The sequence below is a fragment of the Coregonus clupeaformis genome, chromosome 15 (assembly GCF_020615455.1).
Source record: "Coregonus clupeaformis isolate EN_2021a chromosome 15, ASM2061545v1, whole genome shotgun sequence".
NCBI lineage: Eukaryota > Metazoa > Chordata > Actinopteri > Salmoniformes > Salmonidae > Coregonus > Coregonus clupeaformis.
The window spans coordinates 63,422,991-63,438,952 of NC_059206.1; the positions used below are offsets into that span (position 1 = coordinate 63,422,991).

Genomic DNA, 15,962 nt, shown 5'->3' on the forward strand with positions numbered 1-15,962 from the left:
AATGACATAATTCTAAATTTACTCAACAACTTAAAAACACACATCTAAGTTTAAAGCTTTGTTAATGATCCAGAAAGTCAGTAGTTGTTTGTTGTTTATTTAAGAGTTTGGTGGCTATCTCATTGATCCTGTTACATAGTATGTATGGCCTCTGGCTAGTCATCATTGTCTCCAGTGGTCTGTCTGGCATTCAAATGTTTCTAAACAAAGTCTGTCTATTAATCAAGATAATGTTAGAACCAAATTGTTCTCTCTTCTTTTTCACACCTCAGTTAGAAACAGAGGGCAGCGGCTGGTGGAGCTCAAACTACTGAACATGCGTAACAGTTTGAGGCCATCCGCTCCAGAGGTCACTTGAGGAGTGCTCTGGGGGAGAAATGCTTCTTCAGCAGCTTTGACCAGCGACAGGCCTTTGTGCCCTGTGCCATAGCCCGGTAAGTTGGGTTTTAGGGTTTGGATTACAGGTACAACCACAAGCTTTGGTAGACCAATCAATGAATGAAGACTCAGAAGTCTTTCTAGTGAACAGTGTGTTTTAGAATTGTTAACTTATTAATCACATACTGAGTGCATCACATACCCATGCATTTAGTTTTCCCTTTTAAAAGGCAATATTTTTCTCAATGTGACTTCCTGATTTTAATAATAAATGAATTATTTGTTTTTCCCTCCTTCCAGATGATTTTACCGAGGGGAGCTGTTGGGGCTGCACGCTGAGATCCTGAGGCTGAAGCAACACTTTTCATGAGGAACACAAAGGAGCTGTTTGAAGGGGGTTCACGCTGGGAGGAGAGCTGGAGACTCTTCCTGGAACTAGAGGTAAGCTGTGGAGAAGCACCAATAAGCATTTTAGTCATATAGCAGACGCTCTTATCCAGAGACTTGCAGTTAAGTGCACATTCATCTTAAGATAGCTAGGTGAGACAACCACATATCACAGTACGTAGTTAGACATTTTTTCTCAATAAAGACCTTACCAGCAAAAGATCAGTGCTAGTAAGAAAAGACAAGTCGCAATTATATATTTTTTTAAGTGGGCTTTAAATGGATAGTTCAATTAAAAAAAAAAGGTTTTTTCCTTATTTTCGAACTACCTAGGATATTTGTTTCATCCAATCAATTTAAGTTAAATAACATACAATTTTGAAGCTCCCTTGACTTATCAAAAATAAAATTAAAAATGGTTTGGCCTTACTGCTATTAGCCCATACAAACGCATTAAATGACAGATTCACTACATGGAACAACAGCTAGTCCCCAAATAAATCTAAGGAAGTTTGTTCACAAGTGTCAGAGAAGATATATAAGAATGATCCGGAAACATTTGTAAAAATATTTGTAACATTTGTTTAAGCTGAAATATCATGATAGTCTATTTGGGGTCGCTTCACAGATGATTTTGTGCGAGCCGATTTCGGGATGTCTCGTGAGTCTGACAAACACAACTCTAGCTCTGTCTGCTTTCACCCCAAATGCGGAAGTGTTACATAGGCGGATGCGGTGGATTGAGATGCATCCCATGCAAATAAAACAGATGCTTCGCTAGCTTAAACCTGACAGATTTTTATGCAGGGATTTTTGCAGTATGCTAATTGATTTCCACAGGGCGCGGACGTACGACCCTTAGGGGGTTTTAACCCTTGGCATTTCCTTTTATCCCCCACAGAAAAACCAGAGACCCCTCCAGAGTTCACCAACAGAGGAGAGAGTCTGCTCAGAAGGAGAAACAGAAGCCGAGCTCCTAAAAAAAGCCTGCCCAAGGTAACTCATTCTGAAAACGCCGACCAGGAGTCTGTATTTTTCCTTGTTAAGGCGGGTGGCTACTGTACATACAAACATGACAAGGCTCTAGGTTTTCTTGAGCAGCCGTACATAATGCTATACTATATAAACACATACTATATACTGTTAAAGGCTATCTCCCTATATTTGTGTTTTGTTTGTCCAGCTTGAGAAGAAACTTGAAGGCTCAGATTGATGTGTAGGAGCAGGAGCGGGCCAAGGGAATTCCCTGGTGAATGGACAAAGTTCCCATTACCCGGTTTTTACGTGGAGGAGCAGTGGGAGTTGCACACTTGCCTCGAGAAAAGAATGAGAAACTGGAAAGTGAAGACCTAGCTACTCATTTGAGGGCAGAATCTAGCAGAAACAGTCTTGGTCCTCTTTTTCCTGGACCCCAGATTAAACCTAGTAACCCTAACTAGAAGCATGACCAAAGGAGAAGTGTTTTTCAGTCCAGGATTAGGTTTTCATTTGAATCTGGGAAACCCGGGCCATTAGGCGTAACTTGTGGCACAATGTAAATCATGTATTGATGTCCACGAGAGAGATGCACAAATCATAATTTAGTTAACTCTTGTCTCAAGTTAGGCTTAGTGCTGTGTAGCTAAAAGTTTACTTTATTAAACTCTGCAAGATTACAAATACTTTGATTTATATGAGTTCATATTTTCATTGTATCAGCAGCTGAAAAAGAGCAAGCAGATTGAGTGGATATGCTGTATGGGACAGCTGTCCGGACACCAACCAAACGGCGATTCACCACCTCCCCCACAAAGCACGAAAGGTACCACTTCAATAACTTTGCTGCTGTAACTCTGCCTTCATACTCATGTAACAATTGCATGGCCCAATCTTAGCCTGGGTATTCAGTCTGTTTCTGGACTGCATATGTTTTTATGACAAGTGGCTAAAGCAGAAACAAGACTGGAGACCCAGGCCCTAACTTACAATCACTGGCTTGTGTTTAATTCGTTTGGGCATTAATTACATGGGGCTGTTGGCGCATCACTAGCCTGCTCTCTGTCTGTGCGTTCTCTCCCAGCTCAATGGCACCACCTCCAGCCTCTCTGGTGCCCAACTCCCTACGGCACCATACGCTCAGCCGCGGAACTGGCTCTGCCACCTCACCCTCCACCCCCTCACTCCAGTCAACAAAGTCCAGCGCAGCATGTTTGCACAATAACTAACTACACTGAAAATATATATATAAATGTAACAATTTCAAAAGATTTTGCCGAGTTACAGTTCATAATCAGTCCAATTGAAAATAAATTCATTAGGCACTCATGAACTGGGAATACAGATACCTTAGAAAAACAGTCAGTATCGGGTGTGACCTACCATTTGCTCATGCAGCGCGATCATTTATTTTTGCATAGAGTTTGATCAAAGGCTGATTGTGGCCTGTGGAAGAGTTGTCCCACTCCGCACTTTCAATGGCTGTGCAAAGTTGCTGGATATTGGGCGGGGGCTGGAACACGCTGTCGTACACGTCGATCCAAGAGCATCCCAAACATGCTCAATGGGTGTTATGTCTGGGTGAGTATGCAGTCCATGTGGAAAGAACTGGGATATTTTTCACCAGGAATTGTGTACGAATTCTTGCTGACATTATCTTGCTGAAACATTAGGTGATGGCGGCAGATAAATGGCGCGTGCAATGGGCCCTCAAGATCTCGTCACGGTATCTCTGCATTCAAATTTCCATTGATAAAATGCAATTCTGTTTGTTCCGTCTGTAGCTCATGCCTGCCCATACCATAAACCCCACCTGCCTCCATGAGACCCTCTGATCACAATATTGACATCAGCAATCTGCTCATGCACACCCAGCGCCATCTGCCCGGTATAGTTGAAACCGGGATTCATCCACGTAAAGGCTTCGCTTCTCAGCGTGCCAGTGGCCATCGAAGGTGAGCATTTGCCCAATGAAGTCGGTTTCGGTGCCAGAACTACAGTTAGTTCAAGACCCTGAGTGAGGGCCGCCGAGCACACAGATGAGCTTCCCTGAGACGGTTTCTGACAGTTTGTGCACAGAAATTGTGGTTGTGCAAACTCACAGTTTATCAGCTGTCCGAGTGGCTGGCCTCAGACAATCCCACAGGTGAAAAAAGCCCGGACCATAGAGGTCCTGGGCTGGCGTGGTTAGCGTGGTCTGCGGTTGTGAGGCGGTTGGACGTGGTGACAAATTCTCTAAAGCGATGTTGGGAAGGCTTATGGTAAGCGACGTCAACATTCAATTCTACTCTGGAAACAGCTCTGGTGGACATTTCTGCAATCAGCGTGCCCGATTGCTCAAAACTTAAAACATCTGTGGCATTGTGTTGTGACAATTTCTTTTAGAAATAAGCTTTTTGCATATGGAGACATTTCCATAGGGATCTTTTATTTCCAGCTCATAAGAACATGGGACCAACTTACTTTACATGTTGCGTTTTATATTTTTCGTTCAAGTATTACTTTTCTCAATTTAGACCAGCCATTTAGGTATGGGTAACATGCCATCTTTGGCCAAACCCTGAACCATTCACTCAAAAGCAAACCATCCGTTGAGTTTTCTGTTCCCCAAGCCCTGGAATCCAAACTGATGCTCCGTTTCACCATTGTTGGCGTGATGGTGAAATGGAACATATCAGTTTGGATTCCACTCTTCCTCCTCATCCACCTTTTTTCTCTGTGTTTCTCCCCCATCCAGGTCCCATCCGGTACGGACCCCGGAGCGGTAAGCCCCCTACAGCGGGACTGCAGGGAGCGCAACCACGCACAAGAACATGGGCCAGGTGACCGTTGGAGTCCCTCTTCAGAGCGGTGGGTTTAAAACCTGGCTAGTCCATGCACATAACTTCAGCATTAACTCTGTCGCCAGCACTTATTCAGAGTTTGCGGTAGAATTGTGTTTTTTCTGTGTTCTTTTCCACATTTACTGATTCTCTACAGCAACACACAGTCCTAGCCATGAGAGGGGTTTTAAGTGGAGAATTGTGACTACAATATAACTGTGTTCTGTTTTTAGACTGGCTTAATCAACACAGTAATCCAAGAATCTCGGTTCCAATCAAAGGTTTGTTTGAATGTGTGAACTGCCTAAACTAAAACCATACACATAAATCAGTATTCCTGCATCCAAATATATGCATGTCATTAACCACTAAACATTATACATTCTTAAATGCTTCATCCCTGATGCTGTTCACAGGTAACAGTAGTGTACCCTCTCCTTGTTAGTGTGTCCTTCTAAACCCTCTCTTGAGAGCTCTCCAGGCTAGGCTGTGTCGCTGACTATTTACTGATGTAACCTTTTTATAGCCAAACTCCTAGCATACCCTTTCTTCATCTTTCTCTGGCTGTCACTTTGTGATTGTTTCTGCCTTTTGAATGAAAATGTATTTGGAAATCTGCAATTACCAGAATTGCATATTTTCTAGATTTGTGTTTGTTTACTGTCAAATTAAAACGGAGGTAGTGTCCAATGCTATTTGCTTAAGCCTATCAATTTGTTACCTCTGCACCTTGGTCATGTTCATTAGGATATGCCATAGTAAAATGTTTTGCAATGAAAATTGGCATTTTCTAATTGGACAAGTTGTAGGCCGTGCCTCTCGACCACTTTGTTTTGTATCGTTTTTTAAATGTTTTTGTTCCTACTGGACACTACCCTGTTGATGTTGGGTGGGAAGGAATGTATCTGAATCTCTGTACCTCTGTCCACAGCTAGAGACCTCTCCAAGGCCTCCTAACACCAAAAGCATAAGCCAGACATACTGAACTCACCATCACTCACCTTTGAGCCCCTACACTAAACAACACGCGCTGTTGGTTGAATGACATCCTGCATCATTAAGTCCCCACCAGCTCTCATCTTAAAGTGGATCCACTACCTTTTAGGGTTTTTATTTTGTCTATAGCGTTCTACTATGTAATTAAGGTAATAATATATATATATATATTTAGTGTAAACTATGTAAGTGTTTGGAATAAAAAAAAACATTTAAGGTCATGTTATAGAAATGTATCATATTATAAACAAACAATTTTTAAAGTTTCAAAATAGCACGGATGAGTATGTTCCTTATAGCTTTAAGATGGAGCAGATAGTATTGCACCTGTGTCTGGAAGTGCTCCAAATGGTTTTGCTGAAAGAGGCTTGGGGATAACTTCCAGCGTTCATGCTTTCCTTCAATCCAGACTTTCACTATTTTATTATACTCGAAACATACTGATCATGAATATTTTGCACTGTATTTTCTATTGTATATTAAAATCTAGTTTTCTTTTACACTCAAGTTATGCGCTGTCATCACTTTTTTCTCGCAACTGTAGATTTTCTATGTATGTGACGTCGAGTGCATTTTTATGTAAGATGTTTTTACAATTCAGTTTAGTTTCACTGACATTGAATGCCTGCAGTCTGTGTTCCTCCTAGCAATTTTGAGAAACAGTGTCGTACGGTCGATCATCTCAATCATATTGTTCTCTAGCCCAAATGCCCAGCAGATGGCGATATACAGTCGTTAATGTCCAAAGGCATTGTTTGCAGCTGGCTTTTCGCCCGTGTGGGTTCATTACATTAAACATTCTCCATTCAAAAATGAAAATGTGCGTGTTTCATGGTGCTACTTCCTGATATTGCGTCCTTCTTCAGCCAGCGGTAGGCGACAGACTGCTGCAACCTAAATGGCTAAAGGCGATTCGTAACATCTGGGAATAGCATTCACTAGGTATTATGCTGCGTTCCAGTCATGTCGCCAAACTCAAGGACCCCTGACTTAAAATGAACAAAAGTTATTTTGCGTAAGAAGCTTCCTTTTGGTTTGATTCTGAGTACCTCCCAAGTTGGAAACTCGGGATCCGGCTCTTCCGCCTAGGTTAGCAAAGTGGAACATTTCAGGAGTTTCCAACATGACTTGAACAGCACGCATTAGCCACCTGGCGGTGGAAGAATTGTGTTTCATAAAAGCATAACCATACTGCTTCCCTGTCCCCCCTCTCCATTAAGCGCCAATAAATTAAGTTAAGGAGGGACTCGACACCCTTGCAGCCTGAATGGAGAATGTGTTGTAATTTCTTTAAAAATATATGTTTTATATAATCCAACCATATCAAAATGGAAGATGGCTTAAGTGTCATTCTAAATCTTGTCAATCAACAAATACATTTTCTATGCATTCATTTCTTTGTCTCAAGTGTTATCTTTTTTGCATAGCTGTCAAGGGTTCTTCTCGGATATGTTTTGGTTCTTGTGAAACCTTAGTGTGGTTTTAGGTCAGGACAAAATTATTGAATTATCAACATCCGGTTGAAAGATTTTGGTTTTGAAATCTGCCACACATCGGTAGCAGTAACAAGCTAGTTATTACAACATTATTATCTTACTACTATTTTTTTCTGCATCGTATATTTTAAATGGATCACTTCGGGGAGGATTTAGTCGCCGCATTGAAATTGTCAAAGACGGAAAAACTGGCAATGTGTAGGAAAGAAGGTGTGATTTTTGACTCACCATGCACAAAGTAAGCAGTCCAAGTAGCTAGAATAGCAGCAGCTAGCTAACTAACTGTGTTTATCCCACCTAATGTATATGGTTTATAGCATTAGCTGCCCCTTGCCTTTTCTGAAAAAGATGAGTCCAACTTGGTGCATGACTTCTCTACGTTTCCCCAAGGCATAGCCACTCTGAGGATGGTGGACACATTGTCTGGATTCACACTGAAGATGACGGATTCTGGGCCTGTGGGGTATCCTGTCCCCATGAGTATAGCCTAATTGATGGCATACCATTAATCACTCCAGCACTATGGTATGGTAGCTTGCTGTTACCATGATGATTAATTCATAAACAACTACGTGACAAAGTGGCACATAGGATAAATCAAATACCTTTTGTCGCACATACACGTGTTTAGCAGATGTTATGGGATGTGTCATGAAAATGCTTGTGCTTCTAGCTCCGAGAATGATGAGTATGCTATAAGAAAAAAAATTATCATGGTCACCTTATATGATGTCTTTCATCATTACAACCACCAAATCTTCGCGTAGGAGAGCCCTCTTGACCTCCCAGTGACATCGAGGACCTGGGAGATGGGAAGAGGGTACTGGTCTGTCCCTGGCATCACTTTGACTTCTGCCTGGAGACCAAGTGCCTCTTCCATGGGACTACTGAGTAGAGAGAGATGGCCTCAACAGACCTATTTATTCATACACAGTATTCTAAATATAGGTTTCCTGTAACCATGTAGTAAAGGGAAGAGTTGCAGGACGGCTTGTTATGCATGGCAACTGCCAACGGGGAAAAGGAAGGGATTTTTCTAATCAAATTATAAAAAAAAAATAAATTAAAAAAAATTATATATTTTTTTATAAATTTATAAAAAAATTATATCACGGCAACAGCAGTTATCAGTGTTCACGTCTGATCAGCCAGCCACCTAAATGTCCAAATCAGGCTAAAGTGCGTGCTTCAAATGGCCCCGCCCGTTTTGTGCGATTTCAGTCCAGGTTGAAAATCGTCCAGAAGTTCTCATAGCCTGTCATGTAAAATCTGTTTGTTTACACATTTCAAAGCTTTCAATACATTCTCTATATGGAGTGTCTGTGGGCATGCACTTACGCCCAACTTCGTCATACATAACGTAACCATGAATGGGCGTAACTAAGAAAAAGACCAGAGTAGCAGCCTCAGTCGTTTGCTTCTACCTCAAAATGGCTAGGCTTGGTCCAACTCGATTTTGTCTTTGAGAAAAGTTCCTTTTTGTCGGCGAACAAATGAAGATAAATTGGCTAGTAGAAACAATTAGGACCTCCCAGACCAAATTTAATAATTCAACAGGTGTCTACTAAAGGAAGTCCTACACCCGAGGGATTTTCCAAAAATTGGTATGGAGCGGAAAACCTGGCTAGCAGCAGGCTGCGGTGTAGCTAAATGCAGGTTTTTGCTACCCCTGCTTACTCTTCCACCCTAGGCGGCACAGCAGACAGCACCGCTTGGACAGCGACTGGTGTAACATTATCATGCACCATCTTTCAGAAAAGATTAAGAAAAATGAGCATGTCAAAGACCCACACATAGCTGTTTGAGATTGTCTGCTTTTGGGAGAGTGAATGGCTCTTGTGGCTCCAGCGCTGGATGAGGATACAGGCTGGCACAATATCGCCGCCACGATGAGGTTAGCAGCTTAGCAGAGTCGTGGACACTGTCTCACAGGGTCGAGACGACCTCATATAATGTTTTGAAGCCATCCGGACGGGTTCATTAGGTTCATTCGGCCAGCACACACACCTTGAGAGAGGCAGCTGGCTGCAGTGAGGATACTACATGATGAAGATTTAATTTTTTTCCTGCGGCTTTTTACAAATCATACCCTACGTCGACATTCTGCTTTACCAAAGCTACAGAAGAAGGACATCGATGCTGTCTCTATCAGCATTACTTGCTCGACAGCTTCACAAGCAAGTGCAGGCCATAAGGTAAGATTAAACAATATCAAAAAAGTGTGGTAAAAGCTCTTATTTGATCCTGCAATCTCAGACAAATACCAAGATGCTGTATTTTCAGCTGATATTTCATTTGTTTATGGAAATGCATATTGTTTATGACGTGTTGAGAATGTGAAAGAACACCCTTGATTATTTTTACTGTGATAGCTTATTTTTGCTTTTGTAAGCCAGCACTTTTGAATCCCAGTCAATAAATGCTTCTGGTATTGACTTATATGCTACCCCTGTCTTCATGTTGTTGCTGGACATATCTTTTTTAAAAATGTGTGTAGGTCACCTAAATCATCAGAAAAAATTGCCCTCCTGAGAGGCTGTTCAGGAGCCGCCACTGGAAGGTTGATATGTATTACCACCATTGGCATCATACAGGAGTCAATGTCGCATTGATGGGTGTCCTTAGGAAACAGGGATTTGGAGTTGCTTAAAGAAAGGACTCACACCCCTGAAACTATCAAGAAATTATTTATTATTTTTAAACAAATTTTTAACAAAGTCTATAATTTTTCTTTCCACTTTGAGAATGTAGAGGGGGTTGTGTGAATAAAAAGACCAAATCTGAATCCCTTTTATATTTAAATGCGTCTAAATGTAACAACTTTTACAAGGGGGTGTAGAAGACATTCACTAGGCAATGTATGTTTTATTAGAATTTGGTCATTCGAATAACAAAAGCTTATTCAATCAATATTACAAGTAGACTAAAAGGAACGTTTGTTTTTCTGTCTACAGAACCAGGTGTCATGAGGTCAGAGTTGTCCAGGACATGATTTATATCAGACACTTAGAATGGGCTGTGTCTAAGTCCCATCCCAGTGAACAAGACACATTATCTAATGGTAAACAGGTGATAGTATACCTAATGAACAATGTACCACCAATCAACATTCTTTTTGACAATTACATAAAAGAAAGTACTGTAGCCTGGGTGACAGTCTGTTTCTGCACTCTTGCCATCTCCTTATAGCGATTGTCATGCCAAACATGTTGGCTTGACGATAAACCGGCAAGAACACACACAGATCTGAAGCAGGCTAGTAGGTAAAGATATTTTTGTTCTGGCAAGGCTTTGAGTGATATGAAGTACATTTATAAGAGATCTCTTTTGGCTCAGGCACATTGTCCAGCAGATGATGTCGGGCCATCACCCTCTGAGTTGAACGTGTGCTTCTGGGCTACAAAGATCCTGTGCACACGGACCCCAAAGAGAAGGCAAGCCCCATTCACACTAACCACCACATGAAGTGTTAAACTGGGAGGGGAATGGAGTGTTGGGTTGTGTTCATTAGGCACCAAATGAAAAAAAAAAATGGCTGAAACAGGTGGGGACTACCTGGACTTTCCATGTGCAAAACATACAAAATAATAGATTACGTACCCACAGATTTACAGATGTTATCACAGGTGCGTGTCAAGATTTGTTAACCTGCATATCTCACTGGCTCACCCAACTTCGATCCAATCCCTGCAGGTAGCCGCGGCGCTGCAGGTCCGGGCTGAGGTGGAACAGTGGGGGAGATAACAGAGGTGGGTCAGGCTACTCCACCTGTCCAGCCAGCTTAGGAAGGAGAACCTGACGTGCTGCGGCCGGGCAAAATAAGATGGGAAAGGTGGCACACAGGTCAGTGTGTTAACAGCACCCTCATCGCTCAGCAGGTTGGAAGTATGAACTAACAAGTCCGGAATCTACTAAAATCCTCAATCCCATTGAACTATAGAGGATTAGTCTCATTAGCTGTACCATATTTAGATCAAGAGGAGAGTAATCACAGTAATGCAATAGAAACCCACTGTTAGCATAAAACCAAATCGAGGACAAGCTTTTTTCTGATCCACAGAAAAATAGGCAGCTAATATTTTGGTTTTAAACCTAAAAAACTTAGAACATACCTGTCATCAAAAGGGAACTATATCCCTGAACTATATGTCCAGCCCTGAACCTAACAAAAAGCCAAAGGTCAGTTTGTTCCCCAACTCACATCCGGCACTCACCCTCTGGCTTAGAGACGGGTAGATTTAGCAGAGTGCCCTGAAGAGGAGAAAATGTCCCTACTGTGTTGGGAAATCAAAAAACAAAAATCCATTTAGTGTTTTTGGGCCCTTATGTATGACGATCTGGGACATGCTATTGTCTGTAAAAAAAAATTATGGTGCTAACTGAAGTATTCTGGTTAATGGACTTAAAACAGAGGCTTGCATTTTGTTCCAGTCAGGGTGTTTGAATTGTCTTCAGTTTGTTTACAATGCCTGGAGGAGAAGGAGAAATGTGCTGTTTGTGTAGTGGGGCTAGATGGTAGCTGTACTGTTTGGGGGAAGTGGTTTTATAGTGGGGCTAGATGGTAGCTGTACTGTTTTGTGTAGTGGGGGTAATGGTAGCTGTACTGTTTGTGTAGTGGGGGCTAGATGGTAGCTGTACTGTTTTGTGTGGTACTGGGCTAGATGGTATCACTTTTTGTTTTTTGTATTGGGTTGTGTAGTGGGGCTGGATGGTAGCTGTGTTTGTGTAGTGGGGCTAGTGGTAGCTGTACTGTTTGTGTGAGTGGGGGCTAGATGGTAGCTGTGTACTGTTTTGTGTAGTGGGGCTAGATGGTAGCTGTACTGTTTTGTGTAGTGGGGCTAGATGGTGGCTGCTACTGTTTTGTGTGAGTGGGGCTAGATGGTATCTGTTACTGTTTGTGTAGTGGGGGCTAGATGGTTTTTTTGTGTATGTTTGGTGTGGGGCTAGATGGTAGCTGTATGTTTTGTGTAGTGGGCTATGGTATCTGTACTGTTTGTGTAGTGGGGGCTAGATGGTAGCTGTACTGTTTGTGTAGTGGGGCTAGATGGTAGCTGTACTGTTTGTGTAGTGGGGCTAGATGGTAGCTTTACTTGCCATGATTATTGTACAGTATATGCATATCATTTGTACAATGTTATTTTGTTTTGAGTACAAGGAAAATTGTGCTGTGTTTAGTAGTTTATTGTAAGCCCATGTGGGCTGGGCACCAGTAGGTGTATGACACTTAAATAAATCACATCAATCAATCATGTAGCCTAACAAATAGAAGACCAAACATGACTGAATGACAATAGACACAGGTAATGGTACTGTTGAGAAAAAGGAGGGAACATATCTCATGCCAGTATTGAACTACACAACCCTAGATTACCAAAATGGGCATGCTAACTACCCACTGTCGCAATAAAATAGTACACGTTTATTTGCACAGGATACAACAGGTGTAAAAAATCAAATCAAATTGTATTGGTCACATACACATATTTAGCAGATGTTATTGCGGGTGTAGCGAAATGCTGGTGTTCCTAGCTCCAACAGTGCAGTAGTATCTAACAAAATATATTACATCCGGGTTGGTTTAGAAACCCCATTGACAATGCATGGGAAATGGTTTGGGGATCGAACCCACAACCATGGTGTTGCAAGTGCAACTGAGCTACATGGGACTATAAAGCAGTACAGTGAAATGCTTACTTGCAAGCTCTTTCCCAACAATGCAGTATTCAATATCAAAGGTAAGAGAAATAATATGAAGGAAAAACACAAGAAAAACCAGAGAATGTAAACTCTATCAGGATCAGTACCAGCACCATCATTTCAATGTGCAGGGATACTGGAGTAGTTGAGGTAGATGTGTAAGCAGGTAAAAGTGACTGTCAGCAGGATAAAAAAATATATGGTGGATGTGTGGGTGTCAGTATGTGAGAGTGTGTGTGAATGTGTGAGTAGAGACCGAGTGTGCATAGAGTCAGTGCAGATAGTCAGTTGGAAGGTGGGCAGCCATTGATTAGCTGTTTAACAGTCTTATAGCTTTGGGATAAAATCTGTCTGATGCCATTGGTCTTGATGCTCCGGTACCGCCTGCCAGGACGGTAGTGGAGAGAACAGTCCATGGCTGGGGTAACTGGAGTCTTTGGCAATTTTTCAGGCCTTCCTCAGACACCTCCTGTGTATAAATGTCCTGAATGGCTGGGAGCTCGCCCCCCAGTGATGTGCTGGGCTGTGCGCCACCCTATGTAGAGCCTTGGTCGAGGCGGTGCGTTGCCATACCAGGCGGTGATGCAGCCAGTCAAGATGCTCTTGATGGTACATCTGTAAAAGTTATTGAGGATGTGTTGTTGTAGCAAACTCTTCTTTTGTTCGTTGTCATGGCATTAGCACATACAGTATGGGGACGAGGCTATAGAACTCGCAACATTCCATGCTTCATCAATGATGGTTGATATGAGTGTATGTGTTTACTATGTGTCTGACCAGGCTAGCAGAGCCCCTCCTCCACTCCCTGGCTAACATAGAGCAGTGGGCTATAGACCTGTCCTGGGACATCATTGCTCGCTTCTCGCGGTCAGACTGGACACTGGAGAGCCGCTTCCCGCCAGTTCTTCAGCGACTTTGTCAAAGTGGCTGGAGACGAGGCCAAGGTCAGTGTCCTAACAACACTGGCCTCGATGAATCCCATATATCTAATTAATGTGCTATGTTACGTGTTGTTTTAAAAGGATAGTTCACTTTCTGAAGTTTCAGCTTATTTTTGAAAACAAGCTGAAACCAAAAAGTGGACCAGTCCTTTAATAATGATGCACATCTGTTGTAATTGTATGTGTGTTGTTCAAATGTCTATACTTCAGATATTGGTAGTCCAAATATTTACATTTTTACATTTTAGTCATTTTAGCAGACGCTCTTATCCAGAGCGACTTACATCAGCAATTAGGGTTAAGTGCCTTGCTTAAGGGCACATCGACAGATTTTTCACCTAGTCGGCTCGGGGATTAGAACCAGCGACCTTTCGGTTACTGGCACAACGCTCTTACCCACTAAGCTACCAATATAAACATATTTAGTATGTTTATATTGGTATAATACTGCAAGACAGTGTTCCTCAAGGAGGATAACAAGTGGTAATACTGTATCAGTTGGGAGTAGTGGATGGACTGCTACCCTAGTATTACAATTCATTTCTACTCTGTTCAACAGCATTATCACTTACTAGAGACGAGGATCACAGAACTCGACAGCTTCTTTGGCGCGTTACCTGTTCATAATGGTGGGTGGTTTGCTGGCTTCTCCAGACTAAGGCCGAGATTCAATCCGATCTCTTTTGTAGACAATGCGTCTTTGGAAAGGCAATGTTCCCGCGTTGGTGGAGATCCAATTCACAGTAAACACTGCATATGTTGGCTCAGTCAGGAAATTCACTTTGAAGTATCAAACATGCTATAATGCAGATCCGATTGAATCCTGGCCTAACTGACTTTTAATATCATCACAGTTGGTTTTATGAAAAAATACATGACATTTTCAGTGCAGCCGGTGTAAGTTAAGCAACCTCCGCTCTTGAGCAAGGCACTTAACCCTAATTGCTCCTGTAAGTCGCTCTGGATAAGAGCGTCTGCTAAATGACTAAAATGTAAATGTAAAAATGTCTATACAGGACTGTGGCAGTCAGCAACGGATACGTCCCACGACCTGCTGGCGAGGCTAGCCATTGTGCATATGGTACATGAAGCCAGGTACAGCATTCACCTGAATTACAGCACTATCAGAATATGACTATGTTATCAGTGCAGTGGAAACATGGTCCCTATTACCTTGACACATCTTCTAATACACCCATGGTGTTCACATTATCTGAAAGGTCTGGATAGGTCTGAGAAATCGGACACATTCTTGGCCACAAATAACCACAGGGCGGCTAAAACAAAAACTTGGTGAAATTCTTGGCTTTTCCAATCAACTGGGCTCGGGGAAAGTACTGCTACCTAACTCCCTCTCTCTCTCTCTCTGTCTCTCTCTCTCCTCCCCCAAGAGGCCTGGATGTGCATCCCCAGACCTTGTCCCGCTTCGCTGCCCAGGGGGACTGCAGCTCTGTGGAGGTGCTGGAGGTTATCTACCAGGATGAGATCACTCACGTGGCCGCCGGGCTCCGCTGGTTCACCTACATCTGTTCACAGGAAGAACGGGTATGGCTTTAAGGAGGCAATTATTGAACTACAGTTTAGTAAACTGAGTAGTACATAAATAGTTGCCTCTTTATAACGCACATTGTTGAAGAAATCACTGCCACATTACAATTGGGTTTATGGTAAATGTAGTAAATCATGGCCTGGTTACACATCCACCGTCGTTGCTGCAGCTGTGCCTCATCTAACTTTACATCCAAGGTGGACTACACTTTGGTAGCTAATGTTCAGCTTTCCTGATGTTCTTTTAGGATTGCTTATCTACTTTCCATGACTTGGTGAAGCAGCACTTCAAAGGTTACCTGAAGCCTCCTTTTAACACGAGAGGGTAGGAAGACAGCTTAGGATGACACAGGAGGTATGATGACACCCTGACACATTCACACTAGCTAACGGCAGCTAGCTTTATGACTCAAAGGAAACATGTAGTCTAATTCAGTGTTTCCCAACCCTCTCTTAACCACCAGACATTCTGGTTCTAGCATTTAACTGATACAACCTTATCACTAATGAACTAATTAGCCTACCAAGCACTTGATTAGTTGAATCAGCAGTGCAAAAAAATATATGTAATCCTCCTGGAGAGGGTTGGAAAACACTGGTCTAATTCACTCCCACGTTATCAAGTTAAGTGAATAAATCAATTTCCTTCAATGTTTTGTTTAAAACTTAGTCCCAGTGAAATGCTACAATTCTATACTTTCTCTCTTCCATAGTGGTACGTG

At 42.3% G+C, this 15,962-nt stretch overlaps 2 pseudogenes; both read left to right on the forward strand.

The window, feature by feature from the left end:
- LOC123492691 overlaps window positions 1–2,965 on the forward strand; it is a 40,127-nt pseudogene extending 37,162 nt beyond the window's left edge.
- A 1,018-nt stretch (window positions 2,966–3,983) lies between these two features.
- Window positions 3,984–15,569, forward strand: LOC123492692 (annotated as a pseudogene).
- The last annotated feature ends 393 nt before the right edge of the window (window positions 15,570–15,962 follow it).